The sequence below is a fragment of the Amblyomma mixtum genome, chromosome 6 (assembly GCF_055824585.1).
Source record: "Amblyomma mixtum isolate Tamu chromosome 6, ASM5582458v1, whole genome shotgun sequence".
Taxonomy (NCBI): Eukaryota; Metazoa; Arthropoda; class Arachnida; order Ixodida; family Ixodidae; genus Amblyomma; species Amblyomma mixtum.
The window spans coordinates 134,209,078-134,222,713 of NC_143017.1; the positions used below are offsets into that span (position 1 = coordinate 134,209,078).

At 48.3% G+C, this 13,636-nt stretch overlaps 1 protein-coding gene across 2 annotated transcripts in view; it reads left to right on the top strand.

Annotated features, from left to right (window-relative positions):
• The window catches only part of LOC149340447 (uncharacterized), a 43,413-nt gene that overhangs the window by 12,555 nt on the left and 17,222 nt on the right, over positions 1–13,636 (top strand). The window lies entirely within an intron of this gene.

Here is a 13,636-nt window from a genome sequence, read left to right on the forward strand (position 1 = left end):
TTTCATGCGACATCAGCTCTGGGTACATTTAATATGCCCATACCTGGTTCATAAATGTATTATTCTGTAGCCGCCTACACGTGACAGCTTCTCTATTATTTAAACTTGGCTCTCGTGGGGGTACAAGCATAGATGTGTGCGTGCGTGCGGGCGGGCGGGCGTGTGCACGGGTGTGTGCGCGCGTGTGCGCGTGCCTGTGCGTGCGTGCGTGCGTGCGCGCGTGCTGCGCGATGTCAGTCCCCGTTATAGAACCTCAGTGTTCTGAATTGATTACTGATCTTTGAGGAAATGAAACGGGACAGTAATTGTCTCACATCTCGGTGGGTGAGTTTTCTCTGTTGCTGTTCAATTCCGTTCTGGTGCCGTGAGAGTGCGGCTTTGTAAACGCCTGAGGGCAAAAAAATTCTTTGATATGAAGCAAAACCACGCTGATATGCCACTCACTTGCATCCGTTTCCACGGTGAAGGGCAGATGGAGGTCGGGGAGCCGCATACGTGCGATACCGGTGACATCCATTGACAGAGCCCGAAACGATCCCTGCTCCGTGTCAGTCCACGACCAACGGGCTCCTTTCCGGAGGAGCTGGTGCGATGCCTTGCTGTAAGTCGGCGGAGTTTGGGATGAAGTGGCGGTAGAAGTCCACCATGCCCAAAAACCGCTGCAAGCTCTTGGCGTCTGTAGGTGATGGGAGCTGGAGTATGGTCTCGAGAGTCTTTTCGTCTGGCCGGACTGTGTCTTTGTCAACAATGAAGCCAAGTAGGTTGATCTTGCTGGAAACCAACTGAACCTTGCGGGAACTGATGGGGATGCCTGCGTTCAGCATTCGTTGCAAAAGGTGGTTAGGTGGATGAGTTGGCAGTGCCGCCAGTTCCAGGACTTCGACGATATGGCGACAAAAATGTCCCGAATCGACGCGGCATTCCTGGTGGAGTACCAGTACAATCCGCCTGCCCCGGTTGAGGCCTCGTTCGAGCCTTCTTGTACATGGCTCTTGGCTCGGATCCTCGGCTGCGCACGGCTCAGTGTTGCACGCATATTCCCCGTCAGTGAACGCGCCTGACTGTAAGAGCAACTCCCCAGCTCTTGCCTTCACTTCAGGTAAAGGTTGAACTAATAGTGATCATGCCTATCGATTTCCAGTCTGCCACAGTTGCGGAGGCCATGGCCGCTATTCGACCCACTGCCCGAGCCCGAAACCAGTAATGCGGAAACTTCCTGCGGCAGCTCCCGACATTAACAAGGTGGTAGGACCAACGAGTCGGCCTCCTCCGGAAGTGGGCCGAAGCCACGGGGCGGTAAGGCCTAACAAAGTCGGCAGGTAGCTTGGTGCTTTGGTCATGACACCATCATGCTGCCATGGAGCAAAACCACGGACAACCTCTGCCAAAGCGGCGCGGGCGGAAACGGTGAAAGAGATGGTCATTCCTGCCTGAATCACCACCAGCATCAATGGTGGAGTCCTGTTCTTCAAGGCCTTCCCAGCCTGAAGTACTGCTCCAGGACTACTGCGCAGAACGGTGAAAGATTTAATGTCAAGTTTCCGTCTCCATGGTGCCCTCTATGATAATTCGCCGTTGATTGCGGTCAGAATGACCGGAATGGAGGTGTCCGCTCATTTAGACACGGACTGTACAGTTTGTTTTTGGCGATCTCATCAAAAACGCTTGAGAGACGAAACGCCTGCAGTTGCGAAGCTTTGACAGAAATTTTCGCATGGTATCTCCTCACGTAGCGTCCGCGACGTCCGCAGCCCGCCCAACGGTTATCATCAATGGGTGAAAGCGAAGGCAGCGCTTCTTACACCTCAGCGGACTTTCATGACCTTTGATTTTGGGCCGTAACATCACAGCTAAGGCAAGGATCGTGGTCGATCTACATTCGGGCACCTATCGGTACGGCACGAACGCAGAACCGTTGGAAATCATGACTAAGTCAGCAGCGCCGCAGTCAGCTCTGTCTGTCGGAAACCTCTCTGCGGTCACCGTGGCAGGAAGTGGTACTCTCACTGTCTTGAAGTGTTTACCAGGTTCGCCTGCGAAAAGGTCCAGAATCGAGGCTGCACTTCAACACTTCGCCGCAGTGTTCACGGAGGCTCCTGGAAATGCTAACATGCTGACTCACAGGATCAACGCCGGCTGCACCCGTCCAATCCGCTTCAACCCGAGGCACCTGAGCGTCCACAAGCGAGCACTTCTGGACGGCACTCTCGATGAAATGGTGGCCACGTATGCAGTAGGACCTTCCAAGAGCCCCTGGGCATCTACCATTGTTCTAGCAACTAAGAAACACGAGACGGCACGATTATGTGATGACTATCGGCGGTTAAACGCGTTAGCAGTTTGAGATTCGTACCCCTTTCTGTCGATTGACGCGGTTAAGTAATCACGTGGGTCAGAAAAGTTTTGCGATACTCGGGACTTTAGCAGGGGTTTCTCGAAATCCCGATTCCCAGTGTGACAATGAGAAAATTGCATTCACTTGCCACCGGGTACTGCTAGAATTTGTGCGACTGCCTTCTGGTTTGTGCAATTCACCTGCGACCTATCAGCGTTTAATGCTTATTGTGTTTTGGGACGCTAAATTCAACTATGCAATAGCTTATATTAATGACGTGGTAGTGTTCTTGAACTGGTGATCCTTTACTTTTCATTCATGGATCGCTGGGGGCCATACCGCTCCTGGCGCTGTGATGCAAAGGTTAAGCGAGGCGTCACTGCCCTGGGATTGCAGGTGCTGCCACCTGTGTTTAGGGTGCCTCGATGGCCAGCGCCAGGATATGATCGGGCAACTAGGCATGGGGCTTGCGAGGCCCAGGTTGCTCTTCCCATAGAGTTTCTTACTACTACCTAGAGGGAAAGCTGGCGGCGCTGCACTTCAGCCTCCATGGACGCTCAAAGCATCATGGGGCGGTGAGCTACTTGTTGCGGCACAGTCGTAGTTTTTCGGGAACACAGAGTGGCAGTACTAAGGTGTTTCATTCCGAAAACGTAGTTCGTGTGTGCGCAGACGACTTTCGCGCGAACGCAGTGTGCAAAAGCCATAGTAGTGAAAACGCGACGACAAACGATGCCAATAAAAGGTTTTACTCTTCCGAAATGCCATTAAAAAACCTCTTAAAGTATCTAAACAACAACATTTTTTTTGAAAACATATTTACTTTTAAAAGTGCGCCTGTTAATTACGAAATATTAGTTTTTTTAGTGTTCATCACTTGGCCAATAGGAAAGCTAGTCATCTCTTATTTTAGGCAAACTTTGCACTTAAATACTTTTCTGCTCGGTTGTTGTAATCATTAGACAAGATATTGAATGTTAGGACGTTTGTAGTTATCAAACAGCTTTATTTTTCTATTATTTTTTGGCCAAAAGTTGCAGTTCCGCAACAAGTAGCTCACCGCCCCATGATGCTTTGAGCGCCCATGGTGGCTGAGGTGGTCACGTGGGGTCTCCATGCAAACTCCCATAGACGGCTTGCCAGCTTTCCCTCTAGGTAATAGTAAGAAACTCTATGGCTCTTCCCGAGCAACCTCAAAGTCAACGGAGGGAGGCTTCGGACAGACAAACATCGGCGAAATCTGAAATTGGGATTGTAGTGCTCGCTCAGTAAAAAAATTGAATGTGTGTTTACTCTTTTGACAAACTCGTGTTTCAGTGGGTGATTTGGATTCAAATACTGGATTCCTATCGTACATCAGGACCAACTCGCTCCGCGATGGATCACCCCGCCTTGTCCAACGCAGCCAGTAGCACTATTTTTTGTTCTATTCAATCGTCGTTTTGAATTTCTCACCTACGGGGAGGATCTTCTGCTCCTTCGCGGGTTCAGAGCGATGCTCCGGATCCCGACTGAAATGTGCATTTAGTGAATTTGACCACGCAGCGAACGTTCAGCCTTCTACTAAAGCACAGACACATGAAAAAAAAAGCTACTTAAAAAAACTAATAAAAGAAATTGGTACGAGGATGCACACCGACAAAAAATAAAAAGAGGGAGGCTAACTTACAATACTGCGCTTTCTAGCCCTACACTTTAAAAAAAAAAGTAAAAACGCTGGTTTATGGTTTACGGATTTTTACGTCTCATAGCGACTGAGGCTATAAGGTACGCCGTATTTCGACCACCTGAGGTTCTTTAACGTACACGGCAGCAACTGCAAGAGTTACTAACTCTGACTGTGTTTTGCTAATGTTTTACTAAATATATAATACCCTCTTCAGGATAGTTAGTAAAGGTCAGCCCTTCCTACATTTTTACTATTTATGGCCTCTAGTTAGTACCTGGTTAGTAACTGCTCCTTAATTTAACCTCAAAATAATGTCGTCGAAGATAATTGGCACAGACTTTTGTGTGAATAAAATTGTTTTGTAATTAAGCAGTTCTGAAGCGTAATGCGATTAGGTACACTAACTTATTTTTACAATTGCAACTTCATAATTAAGGCTTAGCTCAACAAGTAAGAGCCACTGGCCAGTGACAGAGAGCCAGATTTGCGGAGTGCAAAAGACGGGGAGAGATTTATACCTACATGCGCAGTGCGCGTGCCGCGCTTGAGTGGAAATTTAAGATTCTTGCTTTTCTTGCATCCTGAGCCCTTGTGCTTGCCCGGTAGGATTGTTCGATGCCATCGCTTCGCATGATTTGTCCATATAATGTCTAAGCCAAAGTGCGTGATTTATGGCCAGCACTTTCTGGTATAGCTCTCACTGGTGTCGGACTCTGGTCAAACTGAACATGTACGCTTTTAATTTTCCAGTGCCCAAAAATTTAACAAGTGAAGCCAACACACCATGATAAGAACTTAGTAGCATATATGAGAAAACAGTTTCTATGCATTTTATTAGTAAATACTACTACATTTCAGTTTGTGGCAGTGTTCTTCAGTAGCTTCTTTCGAAAGTTCTACTTTTACTAAAAGGTAGTGGTTTATGGGTATCTGGTTCGTATAGCTACTTAGTGAAAATTCTCCGACCTGTCTCTTGACAGCGCACAATAAAAATAGTGAACGAAAAATCATCTTCCTCAATCTTCTCGCTAGTGCGGCCAACAGTTGGTTGCTTCACCTTGTTCGTCATAGGACAGGCGCTTCGCTCATGCCCGTGATCCCTTAGTTTGTTGTTACAAGCCTCCTGAAACAGTTTGCGTTCAGCCTGGCGCGAGGTGCCTAACCCCAATTGGGAGCAGTGGGAGGCCGTTCTGCACAGTGAGGACCCCGACCAGTAACGAGGACTGGTTCGCAGGGCCCACGCTGCGGCGCTGACCAGTGGGCTGCATGCCGGTATGGACGGACCGCCCAAGACTCCGGTAATATCCATTGTTTAAATAAAGTTTTCAATCTGCCTGGCGCTGCAACAACAACAACAAAAAAGAAATGGCAGGTGGCATGCAGCGAAAGCTGGCGTGCAAATGAAGGCGACTTGACTGCGGGGTATGCAAACCATGTCGTTGACATTGTTCAAGCCGCAAGCGACATCGCGGCAGCCGCACCTGCAGACGTGCAAGCAGCCGCAAAAATATCAAGGCATATGTAACGACCCTCTCTTTCCAGCAACGTAACAAAGCCCTCAGCGCAAACCGCTGCTGCCGAGAATATATTCCCGCCACGTATACAACACTCTGTAGCCGACTTGTCCGGCAGTAGCCGGCAAAGGAAGATGTTACCTCCTGCAAAACGACAGGCACTGGAGCATCGAAGGTAGATACGCCGCTCGTTCGTGTACTCGGCACTAGTCGCCGAAGAAGACACACCGAGGAGACAACACGCCGAGAAAGTGGCCGTTTCTGCTACTAGTTGAGCGTCGATTCACCATGGCTCATTATCCGCCGCTGCTGCTTATATTCCGGAGTAAGACGGCACACTTCCTCAAGACGCGCTCCTTACTGGCGACGACGATCAGCCAACCCTGTCGTCGGCACGTGGGCCGCTTCGCAGCGGCCATCGCGAGGGCCGACGCCTTGCTTGGACGCGCAGGTGACCCCGTTGTGGAGGTCTTGCTGGCCACATTTGGAACCGGAGATGCAGAGCGGCGCACGCTGGAAACTGCCGTACGGAGCTCACCGATCAGCAGGTATAGTTAGTATACACGTGAACCATCATGCTCTTTGAGGTGGTACATTTTCCCAGGTCTTCTTCGCCGGAGCGTAAGGACTGTTCATTTCTTCTCGTAAACGAACTATCGTCAAAGTTGCCACTCTCGGTCTTTGTGGATTTCCGTTCGCTGTAGGCATTGCTATAACCTTCAGGAAATTTTACAGGGTCAGGCCCTGTGCGGTACAGTTGATACTCCTTATTTTAAACCAGTAGTCCCACGGCAGTTAAACCTCACTTTGTCCTTCTGGGCTCTGGGAGTCGCGTTACTAAAAATAGGACAAGGACGCTTCCTCTCAACTAGTTACCTTGAGTAAAATCTAAGTGATGCAGCCACTGCTCGGCATGCAGTATTCCAGATGTTCAGCCGGTGACGCAAAAAGGAAGCCGCGCCTCGTTATACAATCAACCCACGCTATAACGAAATAATGGATGCAACAAACGAATAGCTACTCCCTTTGGAAGCTCCCAAAGAATACCATGTAGTACCGTTTTAACGAAGCAAAATGTTATGACGGGATATAACGAACCCCAGGTGAACTTCACTGGCCATTTGGTCCCGACTATATAGTAACGCTTAGTAACGAAGTGCTGGAGTTCCCTAGCAATTAGATATGACAAACTGAAATTGCTGCGCCTAACCTACTCTGTCCAGCACTGCCGTGAACAAGGGCAAAACTTTCCCTGCCTTAAGAGGGGCCCGTACGGAGCATTTCTCCGGATTACCCGTTGGATTCGGTGCGACAAACTTTTGGCGCCGGCACGCCCGCCATGCCATGCTCACTGTGCGCACGGTACGGTGCGCCTCGACTGATTTGCCAAGGCCAGTGGAGTCCCCCCGTTCTCCAAGCTGCCTGCTGCGAGCGCGCTGCTTTTCACGTGACGTGCGCACTTTAGCTCAGATTTTCGAGGCGCGCTCGCGAGATTTGGCCGTTTAGCATGTGCGTCTGACGGCAGACTCCGTGCTGGTTTTACAAGGCATTGGCAATATCAGTGACAGCGGCGGAAAACGGAAGTGCAAGACATTTTCCGTTGACCTAAGGAGCGATTTCTTCGAATAACAATGCTCATTCGTCATGCGGGGAAGCAATCGGAAATGGGCACTCGCGACGGAATAGTCGCCCGGCGCCGTCATCACGGTTTCAACGCTCAGAAAATGGACCTAGAAGCCAAGTTTGATGACTGTAGATTAATTAGTTCATTAATTATACGCAAAAATGTCGAAATTGCGTCGAAATAGCGCGGACGTCGATATAGCCATGGGAACGGTGTGACGTCACATCCACTCGAAGTCGTCACGGCATAGTGAAAATTGTCACAGAATGGTCACAAAAACGTCGGATTTGTGTCAAATTAGATGGAAAAATGTGTAAATAAGCGTAATTAACACTTAGATCCCCGAAAGATGTATAATTTGGGTATCGATATAGCCACGGAAACGGTGTGACGTCACATCCAGCGGAAGTCGTCAAGGCATAGTGTCCTCGGATTTCGTTTCTCAACACTTTAGTTACCGAAGTGTCATCGCAATTCTACTTTCTATCCATGTCTGCGGTTTTTCTTTGAGAAATCTCGAACGCAGGGCAGTACACCGATGTAGATAACGCCCGTGCTATCTCGTTTAGTTAGACAGAGTAGTCATGTTAAGGTTCTATTATATGAGTGCTGCTGTGCCGTCGGCTGCACTATGTCCTCTCAGTCGCTCAATTAAAATTACTCGTAACAGCACGCGTTCCGCAACCAGTATTAACGGGCAGAAATTAAGCCATCTTTTTAGACCACCATACGAGGGTTGATCTGTTGCTCAAGTCGTCCAATACGCGCTAAATGCACGTTTGCCTTATTTTAGATGGCGCGTGAATTTTTTATTACCTCACGGACGGTCAAAACAATGTTAAACCTCGCGCTGTGGCAGAAAAGGAAACTATATCTAAAAGTCCGCATGCAAAACCGAAAGTGACTAGCTTGCTTCAAGACGATATTCTCAAAGGCGCCCCCGTCGTCTAGGCAGCTGTGTACGTGCAAAAGGGGGGCAGTATTACCGGGAATTATTAGCCCACATCCTTCTTCCGGCTGCCTCGAAGCTACGTCGTAAAGGGAGCAAGCTACCGCTGAACGCAAGACCGTCTTCCCTCCACGCATTGTTGTCTACAACCGCCGTCGGCAAAATAAAGCGCTGCTCCACCTAATAGCAGCGAGCACTGGCGGCTCGAAGGCATCAAGTTCTACGGTCATTCGTTGAGTTGTAACTCCTCGCAAGTGGTGTCAGTGATGCCAACTCAGGTCAACGTTTTCTCCCTAGATTGAACCCCCAAAAATCCCTAGATTGAAGAAAAATCCCTAGCCTATAATTGTTTAATTGTTAATGCGACCATTTGAGCTTTAACAAAGTCTCAGCGCAGTTCACTGCTTCGTCCATTGGTTACACAATTTGTCAGACATAAATAAAAGCGTGTTAGCCATAAATGCACCCTTTTTGTAGATTTACCTTACATAGAGGGCCCACAGATGGCGTCAGCTTTTACAGAGACGTGTGGTCACTGGAGAGAAAGATGGTGAGCGACGACGCTCACGAGCAGACGACTCCCGTTTCACCGCACCGGCTTTTGAGCTGCTCCTTCAGCCGGCTTATCTTTACGCGCAAAGAACCTATGCAGCCCTTTGAAAAATAAATGCAGTTGATACCAAGTTGAAAGAGAACATTCAGAAGCGGTGAAATGGCATATCTCACCACACAGTTATTTATTAATCATAGTCGCAACCGTCAAATAGTTTTGGAGCTACTAAGGATTGACGTCCCGAGAAACTGACATAACCAAAAATGTAATCTTGTTATAGTTACACAGCAATGATACAGATATAAGATTGGTAATTAAAAAATCAGAAAGTAATTCCTCAGAACTTTGAATGTGTGTTTTGGTTGAACAGCACGTTTAAATCAAGTGGTCCAGCATACGTGGAGAATGCGAACAGTTATGGCACTTTTTGATAAAGGTAAGCGGTGAGCGTAAACGTAGCGCATTGATCCAGGCACCAAAAGTCAAAATTCAACTTCCTCTTTTGTAGAGGAGCAGGCACTCGAAGCGCCAGAGATGGCACGCACGTTAAACAGTTTGAAATTCACATGGTTTCGTTTTTCCTCCCTGTGCAGTAGTCGATAATTTCGCGTTACAGAACTGCTTTCGCCCTCTCTCGGCTCGGCAGAATACTAAACATATAGGAGTAGTAATTAGCATTTTTCATAGTTTTTTCTGTCCCAAGCGCAAAATAATCAGATATACCCGCCATTAAGCCGCTTAGAGTAGCAATTCTACGGCATCTCAAGATCCCTAGATTTCACAAAAAAGACGCTAGATCCCTAAAGCAAAGAAAAAACCCCTAGATCTAGGGATAAATCCCTAGGGTTGGCATCACTGAGTGGTGTCCTCTAAAAAATTAGCGGTCGCCTTGACAATGCCTAGGCTGGGTTGCGTTAGCACAAGACGCCCGTCGAGGTGTTGTAAAAGAACTCTTCCGGTTTGGTGACGTCACTTCAGGTTACCACTTCCGGTTGGTGACGTCACGTAGTAGGTGCCATCACGCTTGCTCAGTCGTGCCGAGTCATGATATGACATGATTGTCATGACCTCGAATCACATTAATTGATGTCAGCATATGTGACGTCATCAGGTGCGACATGAGACGGCAACACCACCAAATGGCCAGACGAGGTCATTATGCTCTTGCAAAAAATGTTCAGGGCACACTTAGACGGTTTAAAGTGCGCAAGGCGAAAGCCTTTCCACGCAACTTTGGCTGCACGGCCGTGGGCACACACGAGGTGGCTATGGGGCGACTTGGATTCGGTAGTCATGAGTGATTAGTCATGACACATGACTAACTAGTCATCAATGGTTAATGACTAACTATAGTCATGACTAATTGGTTGATAGCTGGTTAATGACTAATTAGTCATGGCTTATTAGTTGACGACTAACTGGTAATGACTGGTTAATGACTCACTATTCATTAATAACCGGTCGTGACTAGTCATGACTAACCAGTCATTACTAACTAGTCATGGCTGGTCAATGACTAACCCGTCATTACTAGTCATGACTGGTTAATTTTATTTATTTATTTATTTATTTATACAATACTGCAGGCCGTTTAAGGCCCAAGCAGGAGTGGGATAAACATACAGAGAACTCCGACGACCAGCAGAAGACGACGCCAACAGCAGAATTCAGTAGAAGCGATACGGAGCATGAAAATAAAACAAGTAGCAACAAACAACAGACAATAGTTAACGGTCAAGTACTTGTTCAATGGCGGAAAGCACATTTTCGGATACAAACACATGAGGGGGTAGGTTGTTCCATTCTGCTATAGTTCGAGGAAAGAAAGAATATTTAAAGTTATTGGTGCAGGCAAACAAAGGAGATAATTTATGCGGATGGCAATGCCTTGTTACTCTAGTTGTTGAAGGTTTCACATACAATGAAGGGTCAAGACGGAACTGAGAATGGTAGAGTTTAAAGAGGAATTTAATTCTTGCTAGCTTTCTCCAGTACTCTAAGGGTTTGATGTTGTTGATACTCATTAATTCAGATGGGGAGTCATGTCGTCGGTACCGGTTATATATGAAGCGAACTGCTGATCTTTGAATCCGTTCAAGTTTGCTAATGTCTTTTTTAGTGAAAGGGTGCCAAACCTCGCATGCGTACTGCAATCTAGATTTGATCAGTGTGTTGTAGGCCAGAAGCTTTACATGGGATGGGCTGTAGCTTAAATGTTCTGTAATCGTTACACCCAAATATTTAAAACAGTCAGTTTGAGTTATGGGGATCTGCTTGATAGTGTACTGGTGAGCAAGAGGAAACTTTTTGTTTGTGATACGCATGAAAACAGTTTTATCAGGGTTCAGTTTCATATCCCAGCGATCACACCAACTGGAAACAGCATTAAGACTTTCATTAAGCACAGCCTGGTCATTGCTATTTTTAACAGCCTTGAAGAGCAAGCAGTCATCCGCAAATAATCTAATACTGTCGCTTTCATGTATGACGGAGGTTAAGTCGTTTACATAAATTAAGAAAAGAAGAGGGCCTAGGACGCTGCCCTGCGGGACACCAGAATTGACAGAGAGGACGTCGGAATGGTGCCCTTCGAAATCAACAAATTGCTGGCGCTTATCAAGATATGACGATACCCAGTCAGCTACAGTTCGTGGCAAACCCAGCTCGTCAAGTTTGAATAACAGACCGGAATGAGTAACCTTATCGAATGCCTTGCTGAAGTCCAGGAATATAACGTCAATCTGACCGGAACTATCGAGAACGGAGGAAAACGAATGAATTGTGGAAACTAGTTGTGTCGTTGTCGACAGGCCTTTGCGGAAACTGTGCTGGAAAGGAAAGAGTATGTTTTTACTATCGAGGAAATCAGTGATGTAGTTGGAAATGATATGTTCCATGAGTTTGCATGAAGTGCTGATGAGAGATATCAGTCGGTAGTTGGTTAACTGAGAACGGTCACCTTTCTTAAATACACGCACGACACATGCGAGCCTCCAGTCAGATGGGACATCGGCACTAGAAAAAGACAAACGAGAAATGACAACAATAAACCGGGCAAGCGATTGTAAGGAGATAGCGCCACCCAGCGGCGTTCGTGAGGAGAAGAAGACAAAGCACGAGGAGCGCGTGCGGAGGGGAACGCGGGGCAGGTCGAAGAGGATTACGTGGCAGAGAAGAGAAGAGCGCGGTGGGCGACGGACGTGGACGAGTTCTGCTGGCTCCCCGAGTTCCGGGCTTGGGCCTTAGCCGCAGACGTCCGGGCCACCAGACCTGGACATCCATCGTCGAGAGCCTCAACCACCAGGCCCAGGCGCCAATCTTCTCCGACCACCCGTCAGCTGCTCCACACAGGCCGCCTCTGGCGCCTACGTGACCTTTTCCGGGATACCAGACCTGGGAACCGTGCCGGGAGCCCACAGACGCCGACGCTGCGGTAGCGTCGCATCAACATCGGAACGCCAAGAGACTCCTTGACTGCCCGACACCCAGCCAGTCCTCTCCGCTCGTTGCTCGAATAAGACAAGTAGTGTGAACTTTCCTCTTTGACTCTTTTTCCTGCATTTATCATAAGCACTTTGTTCTGTTCCCCCGTGTGTTTTTCCCGTGTATTGTTGCGTTGTTCTCTTGTTCCTTTCCTTTCTTCTCGCTCATATTGTAATTGGTTTCCTTTCCGTTAAAAGCCGCCTCGTTTATTGTTTGTACTTTTGTGTTTATTTAAAATAAGACCTGCAATCATCTCACAGAGTCCTCACAAATTTGGCGTCCACTACGACAGGACGAGGTCGGTTTTTATTCATTTGCCTGTTGTGTTAATTTAGGAACAATATGAGCGCTTCAGATTTCGTTGCTTTAGGCGAGCGCATGGGCTTGTGCGGCGCGGAGTTACGAGCGTGGGTGGAGGACGAGCTTCGTAAGGCACGGGAAGAGAGAGCCGCGGAGCGTGAAGCTGCGAAGCAGAAATTGGAATTAGAGGCACGGAATTTAGAGACGGAGCGTGAAGCTGCTAAGCGGAAATTGGAATTAGAGGCACGGAATTTAGAGACGGAGAAACAGAAATTGGAGTTAGAGGCGCGGAACTTGCAGCTACAAATAAGGCTCATGGAGGGTGGCGCAAATCCTCCGAGTGACCTTGGAGAGCGTAGCGTCTCATCGGCCAGCTCCATTAACCCGCACAGCCTCATACCACAGTTCAATGAAGCGCGGGATGACCTCGATGCCTACTTAAAGAGGTTTGAGCATGTGGCCACGGGGCAGGGTTGGCCAAAAGAAAAGTGGGCAACGGCGTTGAGCTTGTGCCTTGGCGGCGAAGCACTTAGGGTCTTCGGTCGGCTCTCGCCGGAGGATTCCGTGGATTATGACAAAGCGAAGCTTGCCTTGCTTCAGAGGTTTAGGTTCACCGCGGAAGGGTACCGGGAAAAGTTTCGCCAGAGCAAGCCCCAGGATGGCGAAACGGCCTCGCAATATGCTGCCAGGTTGTTTAGCTTCTTTGACCGTTGGGTCGAGATGCGGGGAGAAGGCCGCACTTTTGAGGTGGTTCGCGAGATGGTCGTGAGCGAACAATTTCTGAACAACTGTCATTCTCGTTTAGCCCTTTTCTTACGTGAGCGGGAGGGCAAGACAGTTTCTAAGTTGGCGGAGGCTGCCGATCATTTTCTCGAGGCACAGCGGCAAAATAACTTGTTGTTCTTTAAAGAGGAGGGTGAGCACACGATAGTTAAAGCCAAGGACGAGGTTTCACGTTCACAATCCCGCCTTCGATGTTTTCTTTGCGAGAAGACTGGGCACAAGGCGTCGGATTGTCGGACAAAGCCGAAGCAATTGTATTGCACCTGGTGCCGCGAGGTAGGACATGATGCCCAGTCGTGCAAAGCTAAGAGGCCAGGAGACCGTGAGGAGTCCTCCTGTTGCATGACACCTCGATACTCACATCCCGATAACCCTGCAGAGGTAACGCGCGTAGAGGGCCAGTTGGGGGAGATGGTCTGTCCTTCC